Here is a 20,998-nt window from a genome sequence, read left to right on the forward strand (position 1 = left end):
TTTTTGTTGGGTTATGTTTTTATTTTATATTACAGAGGTGCTAAGTTTTGTATCTCTTTGGATTATAATCAGCAGATTTGAGGAGTGTTTTTGACTATATCAAGGTCAGGTTTTGGCCTAAGCAACTATGGCTCTTCATACTTAACAGGGTCAAAGAAGGCCAAGGAATTGGAGAGGTTCCCGAGAATAAAAAGATGTGATCCTTTTATTTGTAATTAAACCTGAGACAGTTCTCCTTTTTCTCTGATTTTTTGGTTTCTTCTCTACAATTAACTGCTTTGAGAATCCTCTGGTTTATGCTGCTGTTTTGTAAACACCCAACTAGTAAAGCATAGTCATTCTTAACTTCTAAGGACAGACAGTGGAGGTTGCAATAAACATGCAAAACAACTAGTTAGTTTTGCAAGAACAGAAGAATACATTCAAACATAAAGCCTTTTCTGGGTTTTTTAAGTTCAGTTTCATGAAATAATTCAATGTGATCGTACGTAACAGCTTTGATACAAGCCAGGTATCATGGTTCTCGTGTGTAATCTCAACACGGCTGAAGACTAGTACTGTTCCTGGTTTTGACCTAAGTTGCTGGATAACAAGAGCCTGCTTTCAGAGGGTATGGAAGTGAGACGGTTGTAGTAGGAATGAAAATAACACATTCAGTTTAGTAAATTGGAGACAGTTGTAGTGTTTCTATGTGGGTAAAATAGGGACTAGTGGAGTTCAGCATAGTGCTCTAGGCCAGAAGATTTAGATTCCCAGAGAGTAGGAGCGAGCAGCAGTGCCTAGTAATGAGGGCCACCTAGGAAATAATAGAATTAGTAATTCACAAAAGCTGTTCACTTTATTTTTTAAACGACTTTATTTTATAAAACAAAGATAAATGTACAGATTTTAAATATTTTTTGCTTAAAATTATACATTTTTGTCAGTACTGTTTTTTCAGATATCAAAATAATTTTCATAAAATTCTGTGAATATATTTTTTAGTCAGTACTTGATTTTTTCAAGGGCTTGACAATATGCATTGAAAACCTACTAGTTACAATGAGTGTAAAGTACATGCAAAACAAAACGCAACATGGAAATAGTCAAAGTCTTCTTGTTTTGTAAATATATATATATTTTTCTGTTTTCTTTATTTCTTGGACTTCATACAGTCTGTGAGTTGTTTCTTGGGGGGAGTGCAAGCCTCTGGGGTTAGCATCCCAATATCAGTGACTGTATATTATGTCTGTTCTTTTGTGACTGAGTTATCTCACTCAGGATGATATTCTCTAGATGCAGACATTTTCTTAAGAATTTGGTTAAGTCATTGTTTCTATTCGCTGAGTAGTATTGCATTGTGTAAATGTACCACAATTTTTGTATCCATTCATTTTCTGAAGGACATCTGGGTTCCTTCCAGCTTCTGGCTATTATAAATAGAGCTGCTATGAACATTGTGGTGCATATATCTTTGTTGTGTATTAAAGTGTCTTTGGGGTATAAGCCCAGAAGTGGAATAGCTGGGTCTTCAGGTAGTACTATATCCAATTTTCTGAGGTATCACCAGACTGATTTCCAGAGTGGTTGTATTAGTTTGCAACTCCACCAACAGTGGAGAAGTGTTCTTGTTCTTCACAGCCTCGCCAGCATCTGCTGTCATCTGAGTTTTGGATCATGGCCAAACTGAGTGGTGTGAGGTGGAATCTCAGGGTTGTTTTGATTTGCATTTCTCTGATGGCTAAGGATGTGGAGCACTTCCTCAGATGTTTCTCGGCCATTCGGTGTTCCTCAACTGAAAACGTTTTCTTTAGCTCTGTACCCCATTTTTTAATAGGGTTATTTGATTCTCTGGTGTCTAGCTTTTTGAGTTTCTGTATACCTTGGATATTAGGCCTCTATCTGATGTGGTGTTGGTAAAGATCTTTTCCCATTCTGTTGGTTGCCTTTTTGTTTTCTTGACAATGTCCTTAGTCTTACAGAAACTTTGCAATCTCATTAAGTCCCATTTGTTAATCTTTGACCTTAGAGCTTGAACCATTGGTGTTTTGTTCAGGAAACTTTCTCCTGTGCCTATGTGTTCTAGGATTTTCCCTACTTTCTCATCTAATAATTTCAGTGTATCTGGTTTAATGTGGAGATCTCTGATCCACATACACTTGAGTTTTATGCAAGGAGATAAGAAAGGGTCTATTTTCATTCTTTTGCATGCTGAGTGCCAGTTGGACCAGCACCATTTGTTGAATAGGCTGTCCTTTTTCCATTGAATGTTTACTGCTCCTTTGTCAAAAATCAGGTGACCATATACATGAGGGCTCATTTCTGGATCTTCTATTCTATTTCATTGATGCACATGCCTATTTCTGTACCAGTACCATGCAGTTTTCAACACAATTTCCTTGTAATATAGCTTGAGGTCAGGAATAGTGATTCCCGCAGATGTTTTTTTGTTTTTGAGGATGGATTTCGCTATTCTATGTCTTTTGTTATTCCATATGAAATTGCACATTGATTTTTCCAATTCCTTAAAGAACTGGGTTGGAATTTAATGGGGATTGCATTGAATCTGTAGATTGCTTTTGGTAGGATGGCCATTTTTATGATGTTGATCATGGGAGATCTTTCCATTTTCTGAGATCCTCCTCAATTTCTTTCTTTAGAGGTTTGAAGTTCTTGTCATACAGGTCCTTCACTTGCTTAGTTAGAGTCACACCAAGGTATTTCATACTTTTGTGATGATTGTGAAGGGTACCTTTTCCTTAATTTCTTTCTCCACATGTTTGTCCTTTGAGTATAGGAAGGCTACTGATTTGTTTGAGTTAATTTTGTATCCAGCCACTTTGCTGAACTTGTTTATCAGCTGTAGGAGTTCTCTGGTGGAATTTTTGGGTCACTCAAGTACACTATCATGTCGTCGGCAAATAGTGATGTTTCTATCTCTTCCTTTCTGATTTGTATCCCCTTGATCTCCTTTTGCTGTCTAATTGCTCCAGCCAGGACTTCCAGTACTATGTTGAATAGGTATGGGGAGAGTGCGCAGCCTTGTCGCGTCCCTGATTTTAGTGGGATTGCTTCAAGTTTCTCGCTATTAAGTTTGATGTTGGCTGTTGGTTTGCTGTATATTGCTTTTATTATGTTTAGGTATGCACCTTGGATTCCTGTTCTTTCCAGGACTTTTAACATGAAGGGGTGTTGGATTTTGTCAAATGATTTCTCAGCATCTAGTGAGATGACCATGTGATTTTGAACTTTGAGTTTGTTTATATGGTGGATTACATTGATGGATTTCCTTATATTAAACCATCCCTGCATCCCAGGGATGAAGCCTACTTGGTCATGATGAATGATCGTTTTAATGTGTTCTTGGATTCGGTTGCAAGGATTTTGTTGAGTATTTTTGCATCAATATTCATAAGATAGATTGGTCTGAAGTTCTCTTTCCTTGTAGGGTCTTTGTGTGGTTTAGGTAAGAGGGTTATTGTAGCCTCAAAAATGAGTTAGGTAGTATTCCATCTGATTCTATATTTTGGAATAGTTTGGAGAGTATTGGTGTTATATCCCCAATAAATGTCTGGTAAAATTCTGCACTGAACCCGTCTGGACCTGGACTTTTTTTGGTTGGGAGACTTTTGATGACTTCTTCTATTTCTTTAGGTGTTATAGGGTTATTTAGATGGTTTACTTGGTCCTGGTTTAACTTTGGGATCTTGTATCTGTCTAGGAATTCATCCATTTCCTCCAGATTTTCCAATTTTGTGGAGTATAAGTTTTTGTAGTACGATCTGATGATTTCTTGAATTTCCTCAGTTTAATTTGTTATGTCCACACTTTCATTTCTGATTTTGTTAATTTGGATACTCTCTCTTTGCCCTCTAGTTAGTCTTGCTAGGGGTTTATCAATCTTGTTGATTTTCTCAAAGAACCTACTCTTGGTTTTGTTGATTTTTTCAATGGTTCTTTTTGATTCTATTTGGTCTATTTCTGCCTTAATTTTGATTATTTCTTGCCGTCTACTCTTTTTGGGTATATCTGCTTCCTTCTGTTCTAGGGCTTTTAGCTGTGCTGTCAGGTTACTGATGTAAGCTCTCTCCAGTTTCTTTTTGGAAGCACTTTGGGCTATGAGTTTTCCTCTCAATACTGCTTTCATTGCATCCCAGAAGTTTGTGTATGTTTGTTTTCGTTTTCGTTGAATTCTAGAAAATCCTTAATTTCTGTCTTTATTTCTACTTTGACCCTGCTATTGTTTCACAGAGCGTTATTTAGTTTCCATGTGTATGTGGGCTTTTTGTTGTCTTTGTTTTTGTTAAAGACCAGCCGTAGACCATGGTGATCTGAGAGGATGCATGGGAGTATTTCAATCTTCTTATATCGATTGAGGCTCGCTCTGTGTCCAATTATGTGGTCTATTTTGGAGAAGGTGCCATGGGATGGTTAGAAGAAGGTGTATTCTTTTACTTTAGGATAATATGTTCTGTATATATCTATTAATTCTAGTTTGTTCAAAGTCTCTGCTAGATTTGCAGTATCCTTGTTCAGTTTCTGTTTCCATGATCTGTCCATTGGTGAGAGTGGGGTATTAAAGTCTCCCACTATTATTGTGTGGGGTGAAATGTTTTTTTTTTGAGCTTTAATAGGGTTTCTTTTATGAATGTGGGTGCTTTTTTATATGTAGCATATATGTTAAGAATTGAGAGTTCCTCCTGACAGATTTCCCCGGTAATGAGTAAAAAGTATCCTTCCTTATCTTTTTTGATAACTTTTGGTTAGAAATTTACTTTATTCGATATTAGAATAGCCACTCCAGCTTGCTTCTTGGGGCTGTTTGCTTGGAAGTTTTTTTCCCACCCTTTTACTCTGAGTAGTGTCTGTCTTTGTCTCTGAGATGAGTTTCCTGTATGCAGCAAAAGGCTGTATTTTGTTTATGTATCCAGTCTGATAGCCTATATCTTTTTATTGGGGAGTTGAGTCCATTCATGTTAATAGATATCTAGCAATAGTTGTTTCTGTTTCCTGCCATTATTGCTTTTGTGGGTTGAGTTGTGTTTGTGTCTTTTTCTTCTTTTAGTTTTCTTGTTTAGGAGTTTTCTTGTTTTTACTAGGCTGTATTTACCCTCATTGTATTGGGTTTTCCACCAATAATTTGTTGTAGTGCTGGGTTTGTGGTCAGATATTGTGTAAATTTTGATTTGTCTTGAAATATCTTCATCTCTCCATCTATGGTGATTGATAGTTTTGCTGGGTATAGCAGCTTGGACTGGCACTTGTGCTCTCTTAGGGTGTGCATGATGTCTGTCCAGGCTCTTCTAGCTTTCATAGTCTCTGTTGAGAAATCGGGTGTGATTCTGATTGGCCTGCCTTTATACGTTACCTGACCTTTTCCCCTTACTGCTTTTAGTATTCTTTCTTTGCTTTGTGCACTTGGTGTTTTGACTATTATGTGTCGGGAGGTATTTTTTTTTTCTGGTCCAACCTATTTGGAGTTCTGAAGGCTTCTTTTATGCTCGTGGTCATCTCATTTTTGAGGGTAGGAAAGTTTTCTTCTACGATTTTGTTGAAGATATTTACTGTGCCTCTTAGTTGATACTCTTCTCCCTCTTCTATTCCTATTATCCTTAGGTTCGGTCTTCTCATTGTGTCCTGGATTTCCTGGACATTTTGGGTTAGGAGCTTTTTGTTTTTTGCATCTCCTCTTGCTGTTTTGTCTGTGTTTACAATGTTATCTTCTGCCCCCGAGATTCTCTCTTCCATCATTTGTAATCTATTGGAAATTCTTGCTTCTTTGACTCCTGATTTCTTTTTTAGGTGTTCTACCTCTAGGGTTATCTCTTTTAGTGTTTTCTTTATTGTGTCAATTTCCGTTTTAATTTCCCTCTTCCATTCCTTTATTTCTTTGTTTCTCTTTTCCTCTTGTTCTTGGAGTTCTTTGAGTATTTTACATGTTTCCTCTTTAAAAGCTTCTGAATCTTTTCCTTTTCCTCCCCTTCTTGTTTAAGTATCTCTATCAGCATCTTGAGGTATGATTTCAGGTCTGCGTCTTCTTTTTCTGGAGTGTTTGGAATTAGAATGTTTTCTGTTATGGGAGAGCTGGGTTCTGGTGTTGCCAGGTTGTCTTGGTTTCCTTGGGATATAATCTTTCACTTTCCTCTTGCCATTTTGTTGTCAGTGAGTGATATGTTCTCACCTATCCCTTGTATCTGGTCTGTGTCCCTGGATGTCCACTGGTCCAGGTGGCAGATGGGCCCAGGCCTGTTATATGCCTCAGAGTCGCTGGGTGGGAACAGAGGTTCAAAAGTTTTGTTCCTGGTCTCCGGATCTGGCAGATCGGAGGGTGCGTCTGCATGCGAACTCTGCAGAGATCTCTCTGCTCCCCAGCCGTCCAGATTTCCCACTTACTAGTTTCTCAACCCCTAGAGGCTTCGGTATGCATGGCAGATGTGTCTGGCTCTGTTCTGCACTCTGAAGTCGCCACCGGTTGGAAACAGAAGTTCCAAAGTTCTGTTCCTGGTCCCAGTTTTTCAGCCCTCGATAAGTCATGTTATAATGAACCTATCACCTATAAATTTATGATTATGTTGAACTTATTTTAGATAAGCTAGAACAGGTCTATTTCAGTGTATTTATAGTTTCAATTTTACAGTCATTTTCAAGTTGCCTTCTGTATAACAGAGTCCAATCTCCTAGTGCCAGATAATATTTCCAACAAAATCATAAAATTCCAACCTAACATAAGAAATACCAATAAACATATAAGAAGCTTATAGAACTCCAGTTAAACTGCAGCAGAAAAGAAAATCCTCCCACCATATAATAATCAAACCACAAAAGCTATAGGAAAAAGAAAGCATATTAAAAGGAGCAAGTCAAAAAGAGCAGGTAATGTACAAAGGCATACCTATCAGAATCGCACCAGACTTTTCAAAAGAGACCCTAAAAGCTACAAGGGCCTTGTCAGATATCTTGAAAAGTCTAAAAAAAAAAACATGTTGCATCCTAGACTACTATACCAGAAAAAACTCTCAGTCACCATATGGAGAAAAGATATTTCAAGACAAATCATAATTCAAATAATATTTACTCAAAAATTCACACCTACAAAAATACCAGAAGAAAATTTGAACTCAAGAATGCTAACTTCATCCAAGAAAACACAGGTAATAAGTAATTCCATATCAGCAAAAACAAGGAAAACAGACATGTTCCCTCACATATACACATGCAAGCATTTGTGCGTGCATGCACACACACACACACTAACACCAGCAATATCAAAATAACAGGAAATAACCATTAGTCATTAATATTTCTCCGCATCAGTGACATCAATTCCACAATAATAAGACACATGCTAACAGGATGGATGCAAATTAAGACTCATTGTGCTGCATACAAGAAACACACCTCAGTCATAAAGGTAGACTTTACTTCATCCTAAAGGGCTAAAACATTTTTCAAGCAAATAGACCCAAGAAACAAGCTTGAGGAGCCATTCTATGATCTAATAAGATAAACTTTTAAACAAAAATTGTCAAAAGATACAAGGAAAGACACTTTCTTATTTATTTTCTTTCATATTCATTAAAAAAATCTAGCATAATATAATCTTATTTCTAAAAATCAGTACCCCAACACATGGTCTTTAACATCTGCAAAAGAAACATTGCTAAAGCTTAAATTGTACCCCACACATTCATGGTGGGAGATTTCAACACCAATACAGATATGGATGCTCACAGACAGCCATCAGACTGAAGAAGCTGAAAGGGTTTGCAACCCCAAATAAAGAACAACAATATCAACCACACAGAACCCCAGAGCTCCCAGGGCGCAATCCATCAACCAAAGATTACACATGGAGAGAGCCATGGCTCCAACCATATATGTAGCACAGGATTGCCTTATTTGGCATCAGTGGGTGGAGAAGCCCTTGGTCCTATAAACACTTTATGCCCCAGTATATGGGAATGCTAGGGCAGTGAGGTAGGAGTAGGAGGGTGGCTAGGAAAGCACCCTCATAGAAGGAGGGGTGAAGGGAGTGGGAAGAAAGTTTTTCAGGGGAGGTTAAACTGGGAAAAGGGGGATAACATTTGAAGTGTAAATAAATAAAACAACCAATAAAAATTAAAACACAAATGAATAAATAAATAAATGAAAATATAAATAAATAAAAGAACTTTGGGAGGCATCCCCATCCCTACCTTAAGCTGTATTACAGCAAAATAGTGATTTGAAATAAATAGCATTGGTACAGAAAAGGACAATTTGATCAATGGATTTGAATCAAGACACAAAAAAAAAAAACCCATACACATATTGAAACTTGGTTTTTGATAAAGAAACCAAAATCATAAAATTGAAAAATAAAACTATTGTCAACAAATGATGCTAGACTAACCTAACTGGATGTCTACATTTAGAAGAATAAAAATAGATCCATACATATCACTCTGCAAAAAAAAAACTTAAGTACAAGTGTATCAAGGGCCTCAACTTATAACAAGAAACACTAATTCTTATAGAAGAAGAAGTGACAAATCCCATTTAAAGCATTCGTACAGGAGACTATTTCCTGAACACCAATGGCCTGAGGTATAAACCAACACCTGAATAACTTGTCCCAGAAACCAGAAAGTTTCCTTAAGGCAAAGTACACTGTCAATAGGACAAATCAGCAACCTACAGATAAAGAAAATATCTTTACCAACCCTACATCTGACAGAGGGCTGATACCCAAGAATTACAAAAAAATTCAAGAAGTTAAATACCTACAAGACAAATAACCCAATTTTTAATGGGGTATAGAGAATTCTCAGCAGAGGACTCTTGAGTGTCTGAGAAGCACTTAAAGCAATATTCAATGTCCTTAGACATCAAGAAAAAGCAAATCAAAACACCTCTGATATTCCACCTTAAATCCATCAGCAAGGCAAAGGTCAAAACCTCAAGAAAGAACATGCAGATAAGGAGGAGGAGCAAGGGGAACATTTCTTCATTGTTAGGAGTGTAAACTGGTAATACCACTTTGCAAATCAACTTAGGAGTTTTTTCAGAAACCTAGGGATAGTTATATCTCAAGACAGAGCTATACCACTCCTGGGTACATACCCAAATGTTGCTTCAACATTCCAGAAAGATACTTGCTTAAATATATTCATAGCAGCTTTATTTGTAATAGCCAGAAACTGAAATAGATCTATGTGCCCCTGAACAGAAGAATAGATAAAACAAACAACAAAATATAAAAGCAAACAGAAAATATGTACATCTACACAATGAAATAGAATTCAGCTATTAAATACAAGGATATCATGAAGTATGCATACAAATAGGGTAACCCAGGCCCAAAAGGACATGCATGGTATGGACTCACTTATAAGTGGATAGATTAACTATACCATGTTACACTTCACAGACCCAAGGAAGTTAAACAAGAAGGAAAGCTCAAGCTTTGATCTCCCTTAGAAGGGGAAATAAGAAAGTCATAACAGGCAGATGGAGGGAGGAAACTGAGTGGGATGGAGAATATGGGGTTTATGGACTGGTAAGGGAAGGTCAGGAGAGATCTCTAGGTGACCATGAACATGAATAGATATTTGCAACAGACAAGGGTAAGAAGATGGCAGGCTTCTGCAGGATGAGAGAGACCTGGAACAAGGATTCCACACAAGAATCAAAGACTGTGACCTTAACTGTGACTCATTACATTTGGGGATATGCAAAATGAAGAGGCCACCTCCTATAGCCGGGCAGAAACACTCTGGTTATCTGCAAATTGTTTTTGTTTCTACATATGGTATGTTTATAAAAATATTTAAGTAGTTAAATGTTCATTCAGATAGAACAAAATCATTTTCCAAGCATGTTCATTTAATATTTAAATACTGAATATCATAAAAATGAGTTGGTATTGTTTTGTAAAATATCTTTGTTGCTTGATGTGTGTGATGATAACCTTCGGTTGCTGTTTTTCTGACTCTTTGCATCTCATACGTCTTAAATGCTTTCTACATAAAAACTCTCCTCTTTCTACATAATTTTTGAAAGATCTATCATATGTTTTGGACAGTGTCATTTTCACATAATATATGTCTCAATATTCTAATTGCATGATTAGGGTAAAGAAAACACCAACAGAGTAGTTATGTTGGTCTATTGATATATCATCCATCCATCAGTCTCTAATTTCTATTGCCTATAAAATATAACTTTCATGTGCATGTATATGGTTGTGAAAATGTTATTCTTTACAAGATTTACATTTCAACAATTATTATAAAAATAATTTTGAGAGTCACTAGGTATGAGGCGAGGCACTGGATGTGCCACCATGTCACCAGGCATGAACCTCAGACTAGTGACATCACAATAGACCTGTTTCCTGACAACCACTGAGGCCTCAGACTTCAGTGGTTTGTCTGACAACGGCAGTCACCAGTTTGGTGTGCAGTGGTAGGAAAGATAAATCAAGTTCAAGTTCATTGAGAACTTCTCCTTTCCAGGCTCCACGGAAAAGGTACTTTTAGAACTCATTTGATTCTCATGATAGACAAACGATATCAGAAAATGTTCTGTCTTGATTCCTTCAGATCCTATGAACTAACTCTCAACTCAGCAATGGTTTCTTGAAAAGGCAATCATGTAGGAATATTCACTACAAATCTTCTCTTTAAACAACAATATTATGTGAGGAGAGATATGCTTTGAGCCTACATGAGAACATTTTCTGTAAACCTTAAAAATCTGTTTTCCTTGTGAGTGAAGATTATTTTATATTAAACCCAATTGTTTTTACAAACATGAATACAATTTTTTTAATCATCTAGTCACACTGTTTGGTTAAACCCACTTCTCAGAAGTATCTAGTTTTCTTTAAATTGTTATATTTTCCAACACATATTGTGCTGTTTGGAATCTATTTAAAGTATTAGAATATTAATTCAGATTATACAGGAACTGCTGTTCAGGCATATTTATTTACTTTCAATTTTGTTTATTGCTAAAATGAGTTAGTATTATGTTTAACATGTCTTTATATTATGTTGCAGCATGTGATGGCAATATTGGCTGCCATTTCTCCTGACTCTGTTTCACAGTGATACTAAATGCTTTCTAAGTAAAAATTCGGTGCTGCTTCCCCTATTCCTTGAAAGGTTCAATAAGTTTTGGGCAGAATTATATTTATTTAGAGGAAATATGTCAAAAATTTCTATTTGTATGAGCAGGTCACAGTAAAGAAACCTACAGAAGATTACTCACTCCATTATTACAAGGGAAGATTTTTCTTTTGGATAAAAGAGGAAACATGTTCAGAGGCAGGTGGAAGACTTTGGAGTAGAGAAAAACAAATTTGGCCCCAGGAGTTTAGATCTGGTGGAAAAGGTGGAATGGGGACATCCTAGTGTAAACATGGGTTCTGGGAAGATGTATGGGGTGGAAAACAAAGGGACTAAATATGGAGTGTAATAAAAAATAATAAAGAAACAGTTTTGTTATGGCCACCGCTGTGCAATAAAGATGGAAGACTATCAGGAGATAAAAATGGGGAGAACTTGAGTAGCAGTAACTTTGCATTCATAATGATGGAGAGGGGCTTTGATAGTTAGCATAGTACAGTAGATGGAGAGGTTTGGAGAGATACTGGAATATCAGTGGAGACTGTAAAATGCACAAAAGCTGTCTGAAAATTTTAAGTACTGTTAATTTTTTAATTACCTAACATATTTCCTTTTTTTCCATAAACATGTCATTTATGTTTAGTTACAATTATCTTTTAATATCACATTTTTAGTTTTGAAATTCACACATGTATACCTTGAATTAGCTGTTATCATTATAAATGTTGATATAATAATTCTCAGATTTTCTCTTTCAACTTTATTTCTGTGTTTTAATATCATGAACCCCTTCAAATTAAGTATGAACACTACTGCTCTTAAAACTCATGCAGTGAATATTTGTTCTGTTAGGTGGAAGCCTGTACCAGGAGAATTCTTATTTTGTCTAAATGGAAATCCTTGTGAAGGAAGGAATGGGAGAGAATCTCCGAACCTTGATTTGCCAAGGCCCTGTGGAACTCACGAGTGGCAGAAAAAGAAAGAAAAGACATCTGTCTTTATTTAATGATGTGTTGGTTATATCTAATAACCTGTGAGTATGCACAACATGCATTCCTTTCTATGATATCCTACACTTTAATTAGGTCTTTTTGTATAAAAATAAAATATGTTCTTTTTCATTTTTTTCGTGTGTGTGTGAGGAGCTATTTCATTCAATATAGCAATTCTTTTATTCACCCATGTTAAAAGCAAATATAGATACTTCTTTTTTCAATTGAATATTAATATTCATTACATGGCTATGCTCTATTTGATTTATTTAACACATTGCTGTTCTCTCTCTTCTATCCATCTTCCTTTCTCCACCTTCTCTTTGGACAAATTCTTGTTGTGGATCATAGGCTATCGATAGTCTCTTTGCACACCCATTACTTCATGAGTGCTAATAGTATAGCTGTGGACCACTATTCTTAACTTGCTTATAATTATGATGAATAAGAACAGAAAAAAACAAAAATTTACATGAATTTGCATCCAGAGTTTGCATGTATATGTCTTATCATTTTCTAGAATACTCAAATAAAATGAAGTTGGCAGGCCCTACTGAATCTCTAGCTGTATTTATCAAAGAGCTTTTTCTTTTCCACTGCCTACCAGCTATCACAGACATTGAGAGACAGCATTTCATTGTGTGCTTGAGTGATGATTTTTTCCTATTTTTTGTTTTTAATGAATATTCTCTGTATCCACATTTCAAATGTTATTCCCCTTTCACCTACTCATATCCACCCTCCCTATCTGCTTGTTTCCCTCTCACAACCACCTCTCTACCTCAGTGCCTCGGCATTCCCGTACACTGGGAAACTCACCCTCACTTGACCAAAGGCCTCTTTTCCCATTGATGCCAACAATGCTGTCCTCTGCGACATAAACTGGAACCATGAGTTTCTCCATGTGTGCTCACTGGTTGGTGTTTTAGTCCCTGGGAATTCTTGCCAGTATGGTTGGTTGATAAGGTTATTCTTCCCATGGTGTTAACAGAGCCTTTCAGCTACTTCAGTCCTTTCACTAGCTCCTTCATTGGGGACCCCATTTCAGTCTGATGGTTAGCTGCACACATCTTTAGTTGTTTCTGTATGACTCTAGGGAATTACTTACATAAAGTATTTTTGAATCAAGTCTTACACTTCTGTCATATTGTCTTCTGTATCTTAGGCAGAGGGAAGGTCAGTATTTTCAGTTCTGTACTCTTTTTCACAGTCAGTCTTTCACATTGTCCAGTGAATATTTACATCCCCAAGTTCACACACACACACACACACACACACACACACACACACACACACAGAGAGAGAGACGTAATATTCACTCAATTATAAAATAACTGGACAGTCACAAATCTGTGAAGGATTCTCTCAACAGAAAGAATGGAAAGGAGAGACCAACAAAAAGTAATCAGAGCAAATTGTGTATGTATGTGAATTTCTCAAAGGACAAACTCCACATAAATGGAATAATGAAAGAAGAAAATTCATGCCTCCAAGATTATTGTTTTTTACAAAAACTTTGATAAGATCAGAATGCTTGATTAAAAGACAAATTTTTAATTATTTGTTTAAATTATTGGGATAAATCTGTTTGTTTACTTGTATAAAATATGTGCTATACATTTACTAAAACAGCCACTTTAGTGAGCTGATGTGACTTTCTAGTGTACAGATAACAATAGAAAATGAATTTTATTCAGTTAAACAATATTTGTATATCATTTATTTTGGAAAGATTATTAAATGTAATTAATTAAAGTACAAAAATTTAAGTAATATTTTAACTAATATTTTTGTATAACTATGGACATTACGAAAAATATTTACTATTTATCTAAATTAAGGAAAAAATTTTTGAATCACTTGGCCTTTTTAAAATGTTATATAGATAGATAGATAGATAGATAGATAGATAGATAGATTGATATGTATATGCCACACACCAAACACACACACACAAACACACACACAGGCATATATATATATGTGAGTATGTGTTCGTGCGTTTGTGTGTGTATGTGTTTGTGTGTATGTGTGTTAATTGTATAGTAATTCACAACACAAATCACACTAACAGAGATGCTTATTCGCTTTCTAGAAAAAAGAAAAAGTTTAAGATCAAATGTATCATCCCACTGAATTACCTGTGTGCCACGGATGACGTAGATCTAATCAAGAAAATCAAAACCTGTACTTGCAACACCATTTTCCTGTTGTGGCCCACTGGGAACTTTTTGGCCACCTTTCGGTAAGACCTACAGTTTGGACCTGTACTGACAACAGTAAGATAAACTGTGGGAATGTATTGCATGATAGTTCACAGGTTAAACCAATTAGCCAGAATGTTTGCAAAATAATTTATTTTAGTCTCATTGTATATAGGCTACCGACTCAAAATTCCCCCAACTGTGATGACTCTAGTTTTTCTACATTTTCCACAACATACATTTTAGATGTATTAGTATATGAGTTTTTGATCTGTGATGTTCATCAGGACTCCTAAGGAATCTTGGAGCACAACCAAGGTACATTGCCTACTAAGAAGGATGTGCTCAAAGCAAGGACTTGCCACATCCTACACATTCTTTTTCCCATAATGTCTGGAATTGTCTAGGTTTTCAAAATACACAAATTCATTTCTCTCTAATAACGCTACATAGTATAATTTACTTTGAACAATACCTTCAATACTACTCGGTTAATTTCTGTAATAAAGAGCATTTAATTTAATAGACAAAAATAGTTACTAGTAGAATGCTCAAGTATTTGAATGCCTGCCTAGCAGAATATAACTAGTGACTAATGGTCAACTGACAAGGATAAAGGTAAAAAAATAAAAGGTTCCAACTGATCTGAAAATGGTACACACACACACACACACACACACACACACAAACACAAACACACACATTAGCCAATGTTGATATGCTTTAGCTCAATGGTCAGGATCTTCTCAGCCTTCCTTCTTTTTACTCCCAGCTCAGCACCTGTTAATCTGCCCTCAACTTCGTTTGATCAGTCACATTAGTCCTAGCTTAGCATGCTAAATCTAACCTCTGCTGAATCATGTTTCTAATCTCCTGCCTGCTACCCCAAGCCAGTTTAGGAAGCAGTCAATGGCCAACCTGCCTTAGACACCAAATAGCTTGTGACATTTTCTTCCTCTGTATCATGGCAATTTTTTTTTCTCCTCCCCCGTGTCTGCTAGACTTTCTGTATTAAACCTGTAAGTCCTGCCTATTCCATCTAGGTCATTGCCCTTAGCATCTTTATTGACAAATAATCATTGGGTAATAGGATCTTCGGTGTTCTCAAGTAGCTTCCTAATCAAAGTATCAGAGCCATCCCCTACACATAATCAAGTACCTATGAGGTTTCCTGCTATGCCACTTTTTATTTTAGTGATATTAGATGTGATATATATATATGTATATGCATATGTATATGTATATATGGGTGTGGTTAAGGAGCACAGATATAATCCACACTCCAGAAAAATATTTTTGTAAGCAGAGTATACAGTGAGTGAGGTGCGCAGTTAAAGTTAAAAATATAAATGCACCAGTCTTTGGGCAACAATCAGCTTATAATTCCACAGGAAGTCACCGAGGATATCAATACAAATATTCAGCTTGACTTATGGATGTTAGAAACATGGCAAAGGTGAGAAGAAACTTCTGCCATGAAAGATCTTTGCAGCATCTATAATTAATTTCAGAAAGAGAAAACAATACCTGACCTAGGGTTGTGAGCATGGGGTAGAGGAATAGTGTACTGGGTAATGATTGCTGTTTAGATAACAAAACAATTGATCAACCAGATAATGTTGATGACTTTAAGACAGAAAATGTATCAAATATCAGTGAATTCTAACTCATACAAAATTGAAATTATAGTTATAAAATGTTACCATTGTGAATTTTTCTTTAGCTTACCTTAGAGTATTAAATTCTACAGTGGAATAGTGGCAGATGCATCATTAATTTCTATCAGGAGAGTTAATCCGATGACTCTCAGAGATGAAGCACTGGTTTCTGGGTCTTCCTGTCTTGTATGCCAATTCTGCAATTCACAGGAGGAAATTAATACTACTTTTCTTAAAATGTGTTCGCCCTGGGTTAGGTATGGTCATACCAAAGTCATATACCTTAGTTGTGGTTTCGTTTGAATAAAGACACCTTTCTATGTGAACATGACCTCACGCTAAGAAGACACTGTCTTACCTATTCTTTTTTATATTAAACTAAAGCTAGGAGTCAATTTGGCCCAGTCATAGTCACACAGCTCTTTGAAAATAGTCAAGTCTTGACATTTCCTATTAGCTACCACAGTATATTCAGCTTCCTGTCATACAAGTGTTCCAGTGAAACATGTCATTCAGAATGGCACTCCTGTGGAGAATATCCTCTAAACCTGCCTTCTTATGATGGCATTGGGTTATTATAATTTTATGAGAAATAATCTTAAAAGTTTTAGCGATGTTAAGACTCTAATTTTGTTTTTCACTTTTGACATTACAGTTCGAAAGAACAGAAAGAGAAATGGTACTATTTTATCAAAAGGTATTTTACTTGTGATTCTACTTTAACTCCATACTGATATGAGAATTGCAGTTTGTTCATTTCTATATTAATAATATATGAGGTAGACTATCTTCAATATGTTGTTGATTAGATGTTCACTGGATGGTGCTTTAGATTCTCTTGTCTACCACATATTTCATTTTTATTTTGAGGAGGTTCTGCATTCATTGCCTCCTCTTTATATTGCAGTAAACAGTACTCGTTATTCTTTATTTAAAGTCCACTCCATAGGTGTTGCTCTACCATGTATATTGAACCTATCTGCTACCTCCTACTTGGAGGTCAAGTAGATTTTTGCTTTCTCTGGTGAATTTGTCACAGAACATTCTCTAGAGCCACCAAACTTTTAGACCATGTCATTATATTAAGATAATTAACTGTAATAATGTAAGATCTGCAGTCCAACTAACCCCACGATGGGCAGCTGTATATGGGAAGTCAAAAAACTCTAGTAAAAAAAGTTCATTGCTGAGGGTGGTTTGTGTCACCTGAGCTTCTGTAGATTCTGGAATCCTGAAGAAGTAGATAGCTACAGATATCCTGGCAAATAAGTACAACCAGACAAAGAAGAGTGAGTCTTCTTCCAATGTAGGCCTCCAGCAGAAGGTGTGGCTCAGATTAAAGGCATGTACTACCCAGCCTACATCATGAGCTTGCTTTGTCCCAGGCTGACCTTAAACTCAGAGATCCACTTTCCTCAGTCTCTAGGAATTAATGGTTAGTGTGTTGTTCCTTGCCTGGGCCTAAGGTTTTCATGACCACAATGCTTCCAGATCTCCATGTCAAGGTCCAAGTCAGAAGCCTGTGTTTTCCAACCTCAAGATCTGGATCACAGGTCTGCTTTCTATCTTTGGACTGAAGTTCATTTCAGATATAGTCCAGTTGACAACTTTGCAAAGAAAAAGTTCTGAGGCACAGGTCAATGTTCCTGACCATGTCTTTGGTTCTGAAATATTTTTTAAATATGTTCTAATCCAATAATACATATTGCTAAATGATTGTCTTGCATTTAACACTAAGATGGCACTTATAAAATTGGTACTTATAAAATATTAAGTAATTAGCTTAAAATGAGCTACTAGCCAATTAATTTTGCTATATTGTATGTTGTTATTACATTTGAGCAGGTGTATTAATGAAGCCAAGAAGAGTATGAACAACACATTCTCACTGCAGATTCTCACTGAGGACATCCCATGCTGTGACAGTGTATGTTAACACAAACTAAAACTGGTATTTCAAGTTCCTGACTAGCAGAGAGACAGGCAGTTTGCAGAGTGATGGAAGATGGAGACATAGGAGGGTGGGGGGCAGAGATAGGAAGCATTTACATATATAAAAAACTTTATGTGTAAGGCATGCACAAACATGTCTTTTATGTGTGATATATTGAAAGCATATGAAGCAAGATTGATCCACATACTGAAGTAACAAAAAAAAAAGAGAAAATATTTTTTCTTAAGTGACTTAATTTTCAGTCAGGTAGTTGCAACAGCTTCCATTTCCAAGTCAAGTATAGTTATTAGAATTAAACTGCTTGAATTCTTACTGATTATATATAAAGTTAAGTGTTGTTCCACTATTATTTATTTTAAAATATTTCTGTCTAATCAAAATGATTGTTTTATTTTACTTTATTTTTATAATTTATTTTTTACACTCAAGGTTTTATTCCTCTCCAAGTCCACCCTCCTACTGTTTTACATGCCATACATACTTCCTCCCTCCCTTTTTTCTCCACAAGAATGTCCCCACCCTACCCCTACCAATCTTCTAAAATCCTAGGGCAGGGCCTCCAGCCTCTAAAGGGTTTTGTGCATCTTCTCTGACTGAACACAGACCTCTGTTGTATATGAGTTGTGGTCCTCATATCAACTGGTGTATGCTTCCTGTCTGCTGATTCAGTGACAGAGGTCTTAGAAGTCCAGGTTAATTGAGACTTTTGGTCCTCTTACAGGGTCACCCTTCTCCTCAGCTTCCTCCAGCTTCTCCCTAATTCAACCACAGGAGTCAGCAGCTTTTCCCTAATTCAACCACAGGGGTCAACAACTTCTATTAATTGGTTGGAGTCAAATATCTGCATCTGATTTTTTCAGCTACTTGTTGTTATTATATAAGATAATCATAGACAAATCTTAGACAAAGTTAAATATTATCAAGAACCAATTTGCTCTCCACATCTCCATGTTTTATAACATTTTTCTGTTGACCTCTGTCCTCTGCTCTTTAGTGTGTCTTTGCATTTTTAAACCTGCTTAGGAAGGCCAGCTACTTAATCATGGCTCTTTATCCTTGTATTTATTTGAATATTCTAGGCATAAAGATATTTTTTCATGCTACTTCGGTTTAGAAATCATTTTTATTAACTTACCATTGCGCTCCTCTCTCTCTCTCTCTCTCTCTCTCTCTCTCTCTCTCTCTCTCTCTCTGTGTGTGTTTGTGTGTGTGTGTGTAATGCTTAGGATAATCTCCTCAACTCACATATACTATATAGTAGTTTTATTATTGAGTTACACACATAACTATTAAATAATACTTATATTATTGCTCCATTTACTATTGCATTTAGTACACATAAGAAATTTAACTGTTAAGTAGGATGCAGTTCATTGAAATCCATTCCTACTGTAAAGCAGAATGGAATGTCTCTCAGAGGATTACCATGTGTCTGTCTTATAAATTCCTAAGGATATAAAATATACCTAGAGTCAATATTCTAACATGTCACACTTAAAAATCCACTAAACGTACAAAGATGTGTATAATGTTCACCACACAATTTGATCTGATGACTTTCAAGGTTATGCAAAAGAGTAATTAAAGAGAAAAATGTAGTATGAAAGTTATTTAGAATCAGTGACATAAATCAGGAGATCGCTCAGTAGCTTGGTCAAACCAGATGTGACCTCAGTACAGAAAAGAGCAGGAGAGTCCTGTAAGGAAATGTTCTCTCGCCTCTGCTACTTGATTTCATCTGTGGCAAATGCTCAGTATTGCTAACAGATATGAACGCGCACACACACACACACACACACACACACACACAAACACATAAACATACACACATATATAACACACACACATGGTGATTTTCAGGGCAGTAGGTTATGCCCAGGGGATAGAAGAAACTAAATTAAGAATCTGTGAAAGCGGTGGCTTATGAAGTAGTTTCCTTTGGTCTTGGTTCAAGGTGGTTGTTACGGATAGCGAGGGGGTACTTGTGGTATGTTTATTATTTAAGGGATTGTTTTCTAGACACTTATAACACATATTGCAGATAACTAATGCTATAGAAAATATCCTCATGAAGATCTAGTCACTGTGATATGCTATGGTAACATATTAAATTCTCATATAGCAGTGGTATCATCTCAGATTCTTATCATCTAATTTCATGCTACTTTCTCCTTACTGTCTTCCTAGGTCAGGTCTCTGTGAGAGATAATAGAGAGCTAATAAAACACAGCACCTTGATTTGTCTTGGGATTATTAAGTGATGGATATATCTGTATTATTAATTTGGGTTCCTCCTTCTATCACCATTACAGATTTCTGTACTGTATACCTATAATCTAACTATACACAGAGAAGGACATAGAGTTATCACTCAACTTTTGTTTGTTTTGTCTTATTAATTTTCATTTTTGTTTGTTTTTTATTTTGTTTTCTTTTCTAATTGCTGCTATTTATCCCGATTTCCCTAGAACTTTGCACATGCTGTACATGAAAGTAAGGCTGTCAAAATTTGGAAGTCTAGATAGGAAGCAAAGGGCTGTGCCCTATTTTAACCAAGCCTTCTCCCTGCCATTCCACTGCTATAATGAAAGAAAAATCAGAGCACTGAGCTCCTGCACTCATGCCAAGTCATCCTTCATCATACACCACATGTTACAGTTATGTTTGAATACCAAGTACACACGCAGTTAATTTTGTGCTGATTATTTTAGAATGGCAGTCTTCCAGAGTTATCTCAAGGGAAGAAAATAAGATGTTTGTTCTATATTAAGGTTGTCATTTCAGTTTGTAGATTGTAAGTAATATTAGACAATAACTAACTTTGTAATCATGAGCTTCAAAGTTATTTTAAAACCTTCTTCCCTATATCTTTCATAGCCTTTACGTGTAGCTGCAAGAAACATCGATACAGTAAATGACATAATTGAGAAATTGCTACCAATGATACAAATGCCTGTAAGTTATTTTCAAGTTACTTTGAATTACAATTGAATTTTACTTTTAAGATCCACATATGTGCAAATGTGTAAGCATATACATAATACACACAAAACTTGATTATGATACACTTACAAATCTTATTTTTAAATCTTCTGCTTTT

General features: G+C 36.0%; 1 pseudogene across 1 annotated transcript in view; it reads left to right on the forward strand.

Annotated features, from left to right (window-relative positions):
* LOC308425006 (terminal uridylyltransferase 4-like) overlaps window positions 1–20,998 on the forward strand; it is a 111,670-nt pseudogene that overhangs the window by 44,002 nt on the left and 46,670 nt on the right. The gene's annotated exons all lie outside the window — the stretch shown is intronic.

This window comes from Micromys minutus, assembly GCF_963924665.1.
Source record: "Micromys minutus genome assembly, contig: SUPER_9_unloc_1, whole genome shotgun sequence".
NCBI lineage: Eukaryota > Metazoa > Chordata > Mammalia > Rodentia > Muridae > Micromys > Micromys minutus.